Here is a 15564-nt window from a genome sequence, read left to right as displayed (position 1 = left end):
TCTTCTGTGGATGCCAGTGAGCATATGCATCTGTGTCAATAGGAGCATGTGGACATTCTCTGATGATGGAGAGTGGGAAGGGATATTCTTGGCTGTGAATGAAGATAAGGATTAGGGATTAGAAGGTTGATACTAAAGGACACTGAGTGAATTAGTATGAGAAGTGAATGGATGAGCAAAATACACTATGACTTACTTGTAGTTAGAGAATTCCTATTATGGAGGGAGGCCTTCTCTGTTCTGGTCTGTTCTAAAGTATGAACACCTCATCAAGAAGATGATCCAAGGCACTTTGTATATTCTGTCTTGGTGTTGGGAAGTATAGAAGAACAACATGGCTTTTCAGATGGAAATATCCAGAGTAAGGCTGGGTGTCCTGGGTAGAGCCTGTGAGTGCATTGGTTGGAAGGTTGAGATTTGAAACTTGAGAACTCCAGGCCAGCTTGGTCTAGTGAGTTCCAGGTCACCCTGAGCTACATACACAGACTCCGTCTGAAAAACTGGAGAGAGACAGAGACAGAGAGAGAGAGAGAGAGAGACAGAGAGACAGAGAGAGAGAGACAGAGAGAGAGGGAGGAAGGGAGAGAGAGAAAGACAAAGAGAGAGTTTAATGATATGTTGAGCCAATCTCAAGCCGCATTTCTATGATAACAAAGTCAGTTTTCATATTGGTAATAACAGAACATTTCTCTGTTAGTCTATCTGCTGTTACCATAATGAAATTCCTGGAGTTGGATTATAAAGAAAATAGGATTATTTTCAAGAAGATAATGCTGTTGCTGATGTTGGCTCTGGTGAGGAACTCATGGAGGTGGGGATTTGTGTTAGATAGAGAGATACAGTGAGAAAGGAAGCCAGAGAGAGACTGGGTCCAAGGAGCATTGTGCTAATCCCTCTCATGGGCATGCCTGCAGGGACTTAAAACCTCAGACAAGCTACTACTTAAAGACTCACTGTCTCCCAGGACAGGAAAATTTTCTAATACATAGATCCCTAGGAAACAAGCCACACCCAGACCATAGCCATGCTTGCTGTCCAGACTAGAGCTGTAGGACTTATTGGCAAGGCGTGATGATATTTAGCCATGGTCAGACACTGTGTTCCCTCTTGGAGGAGTGTGATAGGCTCACTTGCTTTAAGTAATGAAATCAGGTGAGATGCTTCCAGAGCTAGCCAGGCACAGTCAGTCCCTCAAGGTTCAGCCTGCTGTTCTTTGTGACCTGATTTCCTCCCTCAACAATTTTATTAGTGTGCCCTTTAGAGCAGACAATGACTGAGACCATTAATTCATTTGCCTTGAGATTTGTGTCAATTTTGGTGAGAGGCCTGGTAGCAGTTCTCAATAAACTGAAGGTCAGTCAGTGGCTCCAAAGAACCCTCAGTCCCTGGGACATCACAGTGAACATCAGTTTAAGAGAGTGGCCAGGCATGTAGCTTGTAAGTAGGGAGCAATTAAGTGCTCTTAATAGGTGGGTGATCTTTTTTCTTGCTGTATCACTTGTTGACTCAGTTTCTTCTTTTTGTAAGTGGTTGTGTTCATTGGGGTCTCCCGAGAAGCAGATGTGAGGGTGGTATTACATATTCAGGTAATATTGGGTAAACATATCTGTGAGAAAACCGGGGATGGGCAGGGTTAGTTGGGGAAAGTCGGGCTGCAGTGACAGGCAGCTGTGGCGCTGAGAAGGCATTGCAGAGGCTACCTAAGGAGCCACACTCAGAGCATGTCAGAGGAGTGCTGTCTCTCCCAGGAATGGCCTGCCTCTTGTCCCAGTCATGCTCAGTGACAGGTGGGGAGCACTGTGGGAAGGATGGCCTCTGCCCCAAGACATGGGGTGTCTCAGTGCAACAGTGTGGGCTTTTCCTTGGTTGTTCTGGTGGTGCTCTGCTCCCCAACCCGTACCTGATGAAATATCGGTGGGCCAATCTTGTGCAGGGCTTGCATAGCTCCACAGGTGTAGTGAGTTAGTGAGTGAACACCCAGATGCTGTCCGGAAGACAGGTTTTTGCTTTGTATTTATTTCTCCACCTTCTGGCTCTTACATCCTTTCTGTTCCCTCTTCTGTCATGCTCCCTGAGCCATGGAGGGGGTGATACAGATGTTTCATTGAGGGCCATGCCTTCCACTATCACTTATTCTCAGCCCTTTGGTAAGTTATGGATTTCTGTATTAACCACCACCAGGGCAGTAAGAAGCTTTGCTGATGATGACTGGGCATAGCATTAATCTATGAATATACATATTTAACTAGTTTAGCAGGCAGTGTGACAACTTGACCATTAGCAAAACAGTAGCAATAGCCCCCAACCAGGATCTATGATGTCCTACAGGATCTGGACCAGGTTCACAATCCCAGGCATAACTCTCTCCTATGGAGTGGGCTTCAAATATAATCAGAAAGTGATTGGTTATGCCCATAACGATCATGAAACTGTTGCACTAAGGGGCTTGTCTTGCCTGGCAGGTCATTCCTCGAACTTGTAGGTAAGGCTGTTGATGGCTTCCCTCCCCCAGCAGTGCACATAGTACCTCCCGGCACTGAAGAAAGCAAGTTAGTGAGGAAGAACCTTCTAGCCCTGTTCCAACGTGACTTCTCCCTAACCTGTGACCGAAGTGTATGGTGTTTTACTAACAGGGTTTTGCCGTTAAGCTCTGGTGAGCAGCCGAGAGCAATAGCAATGGCCTGGGCTGTGTTGTGGGGTGAAAGCCACACATTCTATTTGAACAACTCTTGTTATGCTTTAAAATTATTACATTTGGTGTGTGTGTGTGTGTCTCTCCCTGGAATCAAACCCTGGCCTTCAGACTTGGTTTGCCACTGGGTCCTCTCACCAGCTGTAATTTTTATGTTTTTGTGGTGCTGAGAACTGAACCCAGAGCCTCACATGTGTTAAACATACTCTCAAGTATCCAGCTACACCCCAGTGCCTTTCAAAGAGAACTTTACGGAAATATAATTTATATACAGCAGGATTCACAAATTTTAAGGATATAGCTAAAAGTTTTTCACCAGTGTGCATACCTCTTTATCCCTGACCCCAGTAATAGAGACCATGTCCACTGCTGAGTTAAGTTCTTGTGTGGCCCATAATGCTTCATAGAGACTGGCTGCCTAGGCTGTGAGGGTCCCGGGTTGTAGGTTAGCACTATAGAGAAGATCACAGAGTAGAAACAGTGACAGGACATTCCGATGATGATGGAGGAGTGCCTGGGGTACCATTTTTAAGGAACGTTATCTGGGGAGGCATCTCCTATAAGGAAGTCTTGGTAGCTTACAATTATAAAGAACAATGCTGATTAAAGCTGGCTTCTCTCACAACGACCTTGATGAACTGCACCGCTTGGACATTTTGACATTGATGGGCACACAAACCTGTGTTAAGCAATCTTGATCCTTCATATTGGAATGAGGCAGATCTTCCTAAAGAACAGATGACAGTTCTACGGGAAGCTTTTGCTGTCTTTTGTATTAATATTTAATGGGTGGAAAAATGCATCCGAGGCTCTATTGAGATGCTCAGAAATGGATTTATTTATCCTTTCAACTTTTTAATCAGAGTCATATTTTCAATAAGCACTTGGTGAACACCTGTGTGGTGGTTTGAATGAGAATGGACTCCCATAGGCTCATATATTTGAATTCCCCAGTTGGTGGAACTCTTTGAGAAGGAGATGTGGCCTTGTTGGAGGAAGTGTGTCGCTGGGGGAGGGCTTTGAGGTTTTGAAAGACTCCTGTAATCCCCAGTGTGTGCTCTCTCTCTCTCCCTCCCTCTTCCTCCCCCTCTCCCTTTCTCTGCCTGATGGTGTGGATCAAGATGTGAGCTCTCAGCTGTTTCTTCATTCTGCCTCCATGGGCTGTAACCCTCTAATACAGCAACTGAAAGGTAACCAAGACAATCTACCACAGCTTGTGTTTGAACCAGGCGCTGAGAGGCAAAAAAGGAGTAAGAAACTCCAGCTACTGGAAATCAGAGTGGATACGGCAAAACTGCACACCAACTGTTTCTGTGTAACTGGAACAGCTGAAAAAAAAACCTACAACAACAACAAATTGTGCTGAGCTAGAGGAGATGCGGATGAAGGTACCAGCTGATGAGGAGACAAAAGATGTTAACCAGAAAAGAATCAAAGTAGTTATTGTTTAGTAACCAAAACTTACTGAAATAAGTTTTGAAAAAAACTTACTTAATAAAACTAAGTATTTAACTCAGTACTAGGCCTACGGAGGTAAGCACAGCATTTAGACAGAAAAATGCCAGTTCTTTTTTTTTTTTTTTTCTGATGGTATTAATCAGCAAAGTCCCAGGAAGAGAGTAATCAGTCAGCTCTGGTCCAGAACAGATTTTTAAAAAGTATTAAACATTTTTTCATATTACACATTTTAGTCATTTTCTTCCCCCTCCCCCCAACTTCTCCCAAATCCTCTCCACCTCCCTACCAACCCAGCTTCATGTGTTCTCTCTCTCTCTCTCTCTCTCTCTCTCTCTCTGACAAACAACAAAAAATGAAAATTAAAACAGACAAAACAACAACAAAAAAAGATGATAAAGAAAATAAGACAAAAATATCAAAAAAATACACAAAAAAGACCATGGAGTCCATTTTGTGTTGACAAACTATCCCTGGGCATTGGGCCTGCCCTAGAGTGTGGTTAGTATACCCAGTGACACTTCTTTGAAAAAACTGATAGTCTCTCTTTCAACAGTTATCAATTGCAAATAGCTTTTTGGGTAGAGATGGGATATTGTGTCCACCTCCTCAGTGCTGGGACTTGGTCAGCTTTGTACCTGTGCAGATGATGTGTGTGCTGGCCCAGTCTCTGTGCTCATAGGTCCATCAGTTCTGTGGTGTCTGAAGACACTGCCTCCTTGGAATCACCCACTACCACTGACAAGAACAATCTGTCTTTTCCCCTTCCACATAGACTCCTGAGCCTTGAGGGGAGGGGTTTGATGAAGACATCCCATTTAAGGCTGAGTGTTCCAAAGTCTCCCACTCTCTTCACATTGTCCAACTGTGGATCTCTCTGTTAGCTACCATCTACTGCAAGAAGAAGCTTCTCTATTATTTTTTTTTGAGACAGTCTTGTTCCATTGCCTATACTGGCTTTGGACTTACGGCGATCCTTCTGCCTCTGCCTTCTGAGTGTTGGGATTACAGGTGTGGACCACAACACTAAGCCTTAGAACAGATATTTAAGAAACTTGGTTGAAGGAGTCTGAGTGGACCGTGATACTGGGAGCTTGTGTGTGGAGTCTGTGTTCTAATCTCAGTAGAATAGCAAGATCTCAGCTTCTGCGGGGAGAGTGAGTGGGAGTGAGACCTGGGAGTGTCTGAGGTGATGGTGGTGTAGAAGGAAGATTGTTGGAAGTTCAGTCCACCCTAAAAATCAGAGGAGCCAATTCTAACTATGAAGTTTGGGCATCAGAAAGTAGCTGTCTTCACAGCAAGACACTGCAGTGAGGAGTAGAGGAGCCAGGAACCCCCAAAGAAATAGATCCATCAGCCTGATGCACAGATGGGATGCAGGAGGAAGAAGTAGGCCGGAAGTGGATTAGCGGCAATCAATTGCTCACAGGACAAGACAGGGTGGGCCTAGAGGTCTAGAGTGACTGCTGTTTCTCAAAGGAAGGGTGTTTACTCACATCGTATCTGGCCAAACTGTGCTTGGTGCCAACTGGAGTCAGTGTGGCAGTGAGTAGGCTCCATGTAAGGAGAAAGGTTTGGCAGAACCTGACAATTGAAGTGTGGAAAGCTGTAGTAAAGTCATGTGAAGAGGATTATGGGGAATCGGTGGAAGAAGAACCAGTTCTCTGAAGGATCGGTGCAAAGTTTTCTAGCAAAAGAGGTTTTTTTTTTAAACTTTAAAAATAATTAAAAGTAAAAATATTTTCTATAAAGATTCAGAAAAATCAAGTAGCTCCAAAAATACTGTAACCTGTAGTGGACCTGAGTGCCTGTCACAGCTACCCCCACCCCGCCCCAGTTGTACCCCTCAGAGGCAAAGCTTTAGCTATAGTAGCTAGCTTTTATATTGATCTGGTTCTTAAGGTTATGCTATAATGATATCTCTTGATTTGTTATCATCTCAACATTATTTATTCATTTCCATTTACAACAGTTGAAAATTTTACCCTCTTAAATGTCACTTCCTTTCCATTCTTTGTCCTCTGGGGAGTTTCTTGATTAAACCAACATTCAGTACTTTCATTATTATAGGATCTTGTAAATGTTTAGGACCAAGCCAAGTTTTTTTTCAATGTAATAATAAAATTTAGTTATAAATTTTCAAGGTTTTCTTTTTTTAATATGAGCGATAATTCTCTTTTTAAATTTCTTCTTCTTTTTTTAAGATTTTAATATATTACATCATTTCCCCATGCCTTTCCCTTCTTCCAAACCTTTCCCACATATCCCATTTTAAATGACCATTTCCCATCTGGGGGTGACATTTTATTTTTAGAAATTCTTACTTCCTTTTGGTGCTAGAGATTGGGTTGCTACTTTCAAAAACTTGCATACATATGAGAAGATCCTATATTCCCCTTTTGCTATCTTTTTTGTCTCCCAGTAGACTTCTTCCCCACAGGCTCAAAATCATTAAGCTTTTGGCGTCCCTTCCTTCTTCTTCCCAAAGGCAGAGAAATGGGTTGTTTGCTCTAGTTGATTCTAGGGCCATCCTGAGACATGGCACTTATTTTCTTATGAGGTTCCAGGCTTCTTGGATCCTTGGCCTATTGTCTGTCTATCTATCTATCTATCTATCTATCTATCTATCTATCTATCTATCTATCTATCTACTATCTATCTAATCTACCATATCTATCTATCTATCTATCTATCTATCTATCTATCTATCTATCTATCTATCTATCTATCTATCTACTATCTATCTACTATCTATCTATCTAATCTACCATATGTCTGTCTGTCTGTCTATCATCTACCTATTTATTTTTGCTGGAGCATATGTTGCACAAAGTCTTTAGGCAGTGTTATGAGACAAATTTTCTTCCCCAATAAGCTTTGCTGAAGTTCTACCTCAGATGCCTGTGATTGCGACCATATTTGAAGATGGAGTATTGTGTATGCCAGCAAGCTAAGGTGAGTCATCAGGTTTAAGCTTTAAGCCAACATGCTGAGTGTCCCTAAGAAAGAAAGATGCCGACTGGCACACAGGGAAAATACACTATATGGAGCAGAGGTTGGATTCATGCCAACCAAAGCTAGGATGTGTAGATTGCCAGAGATAATCAGAATGCATGAGAAGCAAGCTGAACAGATTCTCTTTTTTGGGGTGGGGTAACTCTGCTGACCCCTTAATTTTGGACCCCAGCTTCCTGCAACAGTGAGAGAATAAGTGTCTAGCTCTGTTTTTCTTTGTAGTTCTCAGATGTTAAGCCAGGACCTATGCCAACCCCTCTACCACTGAGTTGCAGCCTAGCTCCAAATCTCTTGAAGTACCTAATTTGCATTTATTTGCTGTGGTAGTTCAAGGAAGGACATACAGGACATTAATGCAATCTTGGTAGGTGTGAAGTATGTTCATTTACTTTTGATGACATAAAAAAAACCCATTTATTTATGGGGGGGTATGCATGTACCATGACTCTTGTGTGGTCAGAGGAGAACTTGCTGGAAATTTCCAAGTTGTTTATTTGCATTTTCCTAGTTCCTAGGGATGATGAACATTGTTTGAACATTCTTAGCCATTTTTCTTCAAAAGCATTCATTGCTGTGTCATAAGTTTTAGTGTTGCTGCAGAAGGGTCCTGTGACTTGTTTTACCCAAACAGAAGTGTGGAGAGAGGGCTCCAAGACACACATCTTCAGTTCTGGGTGACTTTCTTTTACTGATTTTGTTGCTGTTTATTTTTTAATAGTTGTTTTCTTGTCTGGCTTTTGCCATGCTCCGGTGGCGTTAGAAGCATCATTTAGGTGCGGTGTGATGCATTGCTCTGTCCACAAACCAACTGCCCAGCAATGCAATCTATGCTCAGACCTCAGCTTGAGTTTACTTTATATTGCACTCCTGCTTTTCCTTATACTTAAAAAAATGTTTGCTAAGAATCAGTGTAGCATGTTAGACTAGCAATAACCTCATATATGTCCTGTTTAATAAGTCTCTTGGTTTTGTCAAGAGACCTCAAGTATGGACTAACCTACCTATCTATGCATGTTCTGGAAGTCGGCATAATGATGAAATTCTCTAGTGATGACTCTTAGAACATGTCCCCAATGATGCACAGCTGTATTGCAAAATCAGATCATGCTAGCAGGTTATGAAGGAACCCAAAGAGTGGGACTAGGAAGCCACTCTACCTTCACATTTTGTGCCCAGCCATAGACGGTGCTTAGTTAAGCAACCCTCTATATTCTTAAGGGCCAGGCTCCTGGTAGACTCCAAACCTAACCCAAACCACAGCACAAGGCCATAAAATTACTGGCTCCAGAATTGACTGAGGGGCAGGAGAGAGACCAGCAGTCTATAACATCCTGTTATCTCGGTAAGAGTAGAGGATGCTTCCTGCTAACAGGTATCTGTTGCGTGTGAATGAAATGGCAGTGTCTAAATTGCCAGGTTTATTACCTCCATCACAGAGTACTCTATAAATATAAGTAATATTTCTTTCCATGGCATGTGCTGTCTAGTTTTATGTCAACCAGACACAAGCGAGAGTCATTTTGAAAGAGGGAAGCTCAATTGAGAAAATGCCTCCACCAGATTGGCCTGTGGGCAAGCTTGTGGCATGACTGATGGTTGATTTGCATAAGACCAACTCACTGTGGGCAGTGCCAACCCTGGGCAGGTGGTTCTTGGTGCTAAAAGAAAGCAGACTGAGCAAGCCAGGAGAGAGCAAGCCAGTAACCAACCTTTTCCCATGGCCTCTGAATTAGCTGTTCTCCAGATTCCTGTCCTGTTTGAGTTCCTGCCCTGACTTCTCTCAGTGATGGACTGTAAACTGTAAAATGGAATAAACCCTTTCCCTCTCGTGATACTTTTGGTCATGATGCCTTATCACAGCAATAGAAATCCTAATTAAGACAGACACCACTCCACAGAACTGGGCTTTGTTGCCTCATGTGCCTTTTGTGGAAGTTGTAGCAGCTGCCTGGCATTATTTCCTGTTGTGGATAAATATGGCCATCTGAGTAAATATTGCAATTAGGACCATAAACGGCACATTTTGGCTCCTTTTGATAAATAACACCCACTAGAATTGTTTCTTAGATGTGACACTAATGATCACTGATGGCCAAACTGTTAGATTTACATCAAGAATTCTTGGCTGAAAAATCTTTGTGAGTGTAAACACGCCATCAAAGCAGAAAATTAATGAGAGACTTCTGGTAACTGTTTTATTATCTGTAATAATCACGAAGGATTCATAGTAGAAGAAAGTTAGGTGCTGGAAGCTGGCAGACCTCAGCCAGTCATTTTTGTGCCGAGAATGTGGACACAATAGAGATAAAAAGCATAGGACTAAACATGGTTAGCAAGTCCATAGCCCTATCAGTCTTCATCCTGATGGTGACTGATATTTGTATTTGTTTGGAAATGTTACTAAGATTTGTGTAAAATTTAAAAGCTAACATCTGTATGTTAGAAACCAAAGCCATTTAAAATGTTAGAATTATAAAATTTTTTAATTAGTAAAGTGGTCAGAGAAAGATGGATCATGGTGACATCATAAGGCTGTGACTCACTCCTCTTGTGATTATGTTATATTGCCTTATTAATCTCTGTAACATTTAAAAAGCCAACAACAGTCATTTATCTTCAAGATGCTCTTTTAGTCTCCTTCCTCAAGCTTAATCTTTCCATTTTTCACTTTCTTGAGATTCTTTGATTATGAGAAAATTCTCTGTACTCTTCAAATCGATTTTAGTTTTCTTTAACGCACTGGGGAGGAAAAACAACAACAACCCTGGATTTTGATTTAGATGCTAAATGCTGGCTCTGCTAGGGTTGCCACAGCACAGTGGTGGTGAGAGTGTAAGCCTTGGCTAAGAAAGACTGAGCCATGGGTAGTGAGGCATGCCCCGCTGGCATCAGGGACCGTCTGCCCGTGAATGGGGAGGCGTGGGCAACACAGGACAGTAAGCCCCATGTCTTATCACCTGCTCCTTCCCCTCCACTGTTGTCATGTCGCTCTGCAGCTGGTGCACCTTACCCTAAGTCAAGGCACTCTAAAGCCCCTCCCCCCAACAGCCAGAAAAGCCTGCCTGGGATCTGTGCACTCAGTCACCCAATTCTGTGTAGCGGGTGAGGTGACAGCTGGTGACCTCACATCAGTTTCTGGAGAAATAGCTGAGTGACACTGTTCTGAAGAAGGAGCTAAAGTCTGAGAGGTGGAGCTCGGAAGGGGATTCTGTGCTCACTGTGGTTTCTGACTGCCCTGCTCGTTTACGGAGGAAGTAGTCCGATATCGTCAGAGAAGTTTCTGTGATGTTTGGAAACCAATCTGGGAGGAGGAGGAGGAAGAGCTATGTGTGTACAGGAAGAAAAGACAAAGAAAAATCACTGCTCCTCTCAGAAGGCAAGATCTCCATCCCTGCTGCACGACCTTGTCTTCATCACACTGAGAACTTGGACAAGATGGACGGCCAGAACAATCTCATGTCCATTTTTAAATGGTTGATAAAATGTCATCAGAACAGTAGTATATAGTGCATATGGGAAAGCAGTACAAAATTCAAGTTTCAGTGCTTACAAATACAGCTCTATTGGACCGTAGCTGTGCTCATATTTGTGTCTTAAGCACTTCTGTAACTACAAGGACTGAACTGAATAGCTCCAACAGAGATCAGATAATCCTTAGAGCCCCAAACACTAAATATGTGGCTCTGTTTAGGAAAATATTGTCAATTTTGGTCTATGCTCTTTAAAAAATGAGGGACTGAAGAAAATGTCCAGGGCAGGATAGAGCTATAGAAAGATAGCTTAAGTTTAATTGAACCTTACTCATCTATATCTTTAACTAAATTTATTAATTCCCATATCCTTGAATCCCCCATGACTTATTATTCTGTGTGTGTCTTTTAAAAGCCATTTTTAAAAGTATGAGATATGTAGATTAAACTTTGAAAATTCCTGGGAATTCTGAAAGCTTCTGAGGACAGTCATGTGTTTCTTTCTTTCTTTCTTTCTTCCTTTCTTTCTTTCTTTCTTTCTTTCTTTCTTTCTTTTTTGCAACCATTCACATGAATGAAGAATCATATGCAAAAGACTATCTTTCAGAATTATGGGTCTAAACCAATGTAAGTAGAGTTCTAGAGCTTTGCTGAACTTTCAAAGGGAGAGAAATAATAAATGTCCTTTGTTCTTGGAGCCTGCCAATCACATATTTTCCCTTCATTGTGGTCTTCAAAATTATTTTTACAAGATTAAGGGATATTGCCTTATACAATGTCTCTAAATATTTTTGTGTGTATGTGTGGTATGTGCACGTGTACATATTTGTGTGTGGTGTATGCATGTGTGTGCCAGTATACCAGTGTGTAGAGGCCAGAGGTGATGGTGGTTGTCTTCTCTGATGAGAAGGGTCTCTCATTGAACCCAGAGTTCACTCATTTGGCTAAGTCAGCTAGCCAGTGAGCACCAGGCACACTCTTCCATTTTCCTCCCCAGGGCAATGATTATAAGCATGTAACACCATTCCTGAGTTTTGATGTTGGTGCTGGGGACCTGAACTCAGGTCCTGATGATTGTGCAGTAAGCATTTTACTGATGGAGCCATCTCCCTAGCTCCCTTTAAATTTTTGACAGCAATCCTTATTGTCTGGACCCATGAAAATTACTATCATGTTGTTGTTCCATAAGAGGAAAACTCAAACTTGAGAAGATCTGGTTAAGGGACAGCAAATGAAATATGCTGGTTAGTGGCTATGCATCTCTGAGAACATCAAGGTCAAATCCATCAGTAAGGATCTTCCACCTCTCCAGGGATGGAGTAAGACATCAGGATGCATCATTCCAGGTTTTGATGTGGCAAAGAGAGACAACTGTAATTATTTTGAGCAGAAAGAAGTTGAGGACACAGAGTTACCTGCACAGGAAATCAGGAGTGCTGGCAGGGCATGTCTAGGCTGAGCCCTTGGGAGACCCCCAGGACACAGTCAGGGAGCTTTATCAACTGGTAGAACAACTACCTCTTTCAGGAAGGTGAGAAGTCAGAAAGCTGCTGGGGATTTGGGAATCCATACTGCCTTCTCATCAATTGCTTCCCGATTCCTACAAAGCACCAATCTGCCACCAGAATTTGTTCCCACAAACATGTTTTCCTGGTGAAACATGGTCAATTCATCCCTGCCTCACCTCTGCTCTCTATAACGTGTACAGATGCATCTAAATGGAATTATGTCGATGGCTGGATCCCAGCTGTCATAGTCTCTGGGAAATGTCATTTTTAGATTTCTAGGCTTAAGGGACACTTGCAGGAAGGGAATGAAAGGGCATGTGGAGCTCAGTCGTCTGTGTCTGCTTCTTGCTGCTGTTGTGGTTGAAAACATAATGAATTATCTTTCCATTCTTGAGGTCAGAGAAGTCACTGAGTCTTACAAGGCTGAAATCAGTGTTGTGGCAGAGGTGCATTCCTTCTGGGGGCTCTGGGGTAGAGCCCTGCCATCAAATACCTTGCTCTGCTTCTAGAGGATTCCCACAATTCATCTGGCCACATCATTCTGACTTCAGATTCTCTTATTACATAATTCTCTCTGGCCTTGGATTTTTTGTCTCCTTCCTATAAGGACTCCAGGTTTACAGGAGGCTCAGTAGATATCCAAGGATAATCAGTTATCTCCAGATCCTTAACTTGATCACATTTGTAAAATCTCTTCTGTGCAATATAACACACTCACAAGGACTATAGCATTGACATCTTTGGTGGAAAGGAGGAATTATTCAGCCACCACATCCCAATTAGTGAAAAAGAAAATATTCATTAACTATCTGCTATATGCTAGGAGAAACATATATTCCTCATTGAACATACATTCCTGTTATAAGTGAGAAAGGAGGTAAAAAGAGTTTGGAATACTGTCTCATCTCTTGGTGATAAAAAGAGATGAACTACTAAGTCCTAAAAAGGGGAAGAAGTGGATCCTGGATGTAGATTACAGCTGTGATCTACATCCAGGAGGCTGAGGCTGGGTGTTTGTAAGTTTAAGGCCAGTCTAGACTAGACTGGGAGCCTGTTACAAACTAAACCCAAAACAAAATGACAAGGACAAATCTTAAATTTACATTGCTAAGTGGATGAAGTTTGAACAAGAGACACCCTGGGTGCTTCCAAATATGCAGCATTCTGAGGAAGTGAAAACTTAGAGAGAGTAAAAGTTCAGAGATTCCCAAAGTATTGGAGGTGGGGCAGAAGATGTGAGAAAAATGGGGCTCCTGTCACTGCATTTATGAAGAACAGCTTTAAAATTTTTTGATAAATCACCTGTGACAAACATTTTTATACATGTATCCTTTCACCCTTTCTAGACTATTTTCTGATACCACATTTCTAGGATAAGCCTTTGAGTCATAGGGCGTCACCTTCTAAACCCCTTCATGGTGGGTGGCATGCTGACACTGACTTGTGGCAGCTCATGAGGAGAGTCATCCACATTTCCTCTCCGCTCTGTGTTCATTGGCATCGTGCTCTTTCTTAACTGGCCACTATGCAGGTGAGTTGGCTCTTTGAACCATTGCACTTCTGGGCTCACACATTGAACCAAGCCTCCCCCTAGTATACACATGCACACACTTCTCCAGAGGAGACAGACAACTAAAGCTGTGCAAGAGAATGAGGTACCCTAGGAAAATCAGCAAATGCTACAGTAAGAGCTTCCCTGTTGTCCGGAGAGCTGATCACTAAACACTGACCAGCACACCATTGGGAAGTGGACATAAAGCCACTCTCCGTGCTTTTTAAAAGGGTTCTTTTGTTTGTACTTCAAAATACACACTGTGCTTAAAAATGGAAGTACTTGCTAGTTGCAATATGGATGCTCCAATACTAATAATTTGTAATGTCTGTTCTAGATCTGTTTTTTTCATCTTTATAGCTTATTTAGAGGTTGAAAACAATTTCTGTTTTGGCTGGTATATTTGGTATTCCTGGGTCAGTGTGGTCCATTAAGGACAACTGAGTTTTGCAGAGACTTGGCACAGTTAAGTGATAATTCCAGAGATGCTTGCACTTTGGAGAGCTGTTATTTAGAAAATCCTTTTAAATGATTGTTTTGGCACATGTTGTTGATGCACAGGGACCATTACGTTTGGGAACACCAAGAGAAGAGAGAGGATGATCAGAACCTTGCAGGTTCCATGATCATTCATTTATGTCCCCAGGAGGCTCTCCTTGACCTTGGAGAAATGCCTTACTAAGCACACCTGTCACCAACGTTGGAGAGGAGCGAGTGGTTAGCCACTGTGAAATCTGGCTGTAGCATGGTATACATTCTCTGAAAAATGGTAATGAAGGAGACAGCCTGGCTTAAGAAAATGAGAATCCAGCTCCTGTTTTGCTGCTGGGTTATGCAAGGAACCTGAGGGCCTCCTCCATCACAGTCCTACTGCATAATCAGCTTGCTTTGCTGGTCAGCAATGTATCATATTCCCTTACATCCTGCAAAGATGGGCAAGGAACTACTCTGAGTAAATTCCCTGGAGAAAGAATGATGGTCTCCTATCTGATGAGGACACAGGAGTGCTCCCCCTCATATCTCACCAAGCCTCAGTTTCTCCTTGGGAGAATAAGTGTTCACTTGTACGCACGGAGGAAGGAGGACTGGATTCAATACATAAGGCCCGAAGCCCCGTGGTTCAGTGAGCCAGTTCAGCTGCAGCTGTAGAGGCATCAAATGCCCTGTCAACAGAAACAAGACTCCTTAGAAGGAGCATGAGGCGCTAGCATTCACAGAGGGCTGTGCGAGACGGATGCTGAGCTCCGTGTTTTGTGTATGCTGATTTGCTTTTCCTTGGAAAATAAGAGAAGGCCAGAGAGACTTTCTTACTTTGGCTCTTTTGTGGTTTCCAGGGGCTCCTATTTGGGAGTGACACATTCAGAGCCCAATCTGTTCCCCTCCACCTGGAATATCTATGGTTCCACCTGTCTATATGTGTCCCCCATGACTAGAACAATACCTGAGGTGGCATAAGACCATTGCAAGGATTTGCCATGAATGTGTTTGTGCAGACCAGAAATTCTTGCATCCTCTTACACATTCTCTAAGTGTTTTTCTTACATTTAGGTCTTTCCTGTTCCTGAGCCCCCAGGGTTTCTCAGCCCTTACTAGATCATTACACAGGTTCAGGACCCAGAGTTCTCTACCATAGTTCTCCTCTGCTACAAGCACAGTTTACTTTTTGCACAGCTTTAATTATTTGGTTTCAAGTAGCCATATTTGCATGCACAAATATTTGAGGAATTGCGATGGCAATTAGCAGATGTACATTTTTGAGATCATTTTAAAATCTTTTCTTAAGCTGGAGAGGGGGCTTAGCAGTTAAGAATGTGCACTGCTCTTGCAGAGAACTTGCGGTTAGCAGCCACGCCAGATGCCTCACACTGCCTG

At 42.5% G+C, this 15564-nt stretch overlaps 1 pseudogene; it reads right to left on the bottom strand.

Moving 5' to 3' along the window:
- The window catches only part of LOC131903402 (protein PBDC1-like), a 53779-nt pseudogene extending 40138 nt beyond the window's left edge, over positions 1-13641 (bottom strand).
- Positions 13642-15564: the final 1923 nt, after the last annotated feature.

The sequence above is a fragment of the Peromyscus eremicus genome, chromosome 1 (assembly GCF_949786415.1).
Source record: "Peromyscus eremicus chromosome 1, PerEre_H2_v1, whole genome shotgun sequence".
Classification (NCBI taxonomy): Eukaryota; Metazoa; Chordata; class Mammalia; order Rodentia; family Cricetidae; genus Peromyscus; species Peromyscus eremicus.
This window is presented reverse-complemented; position numbering and strand designations above follow the sequence as displayed.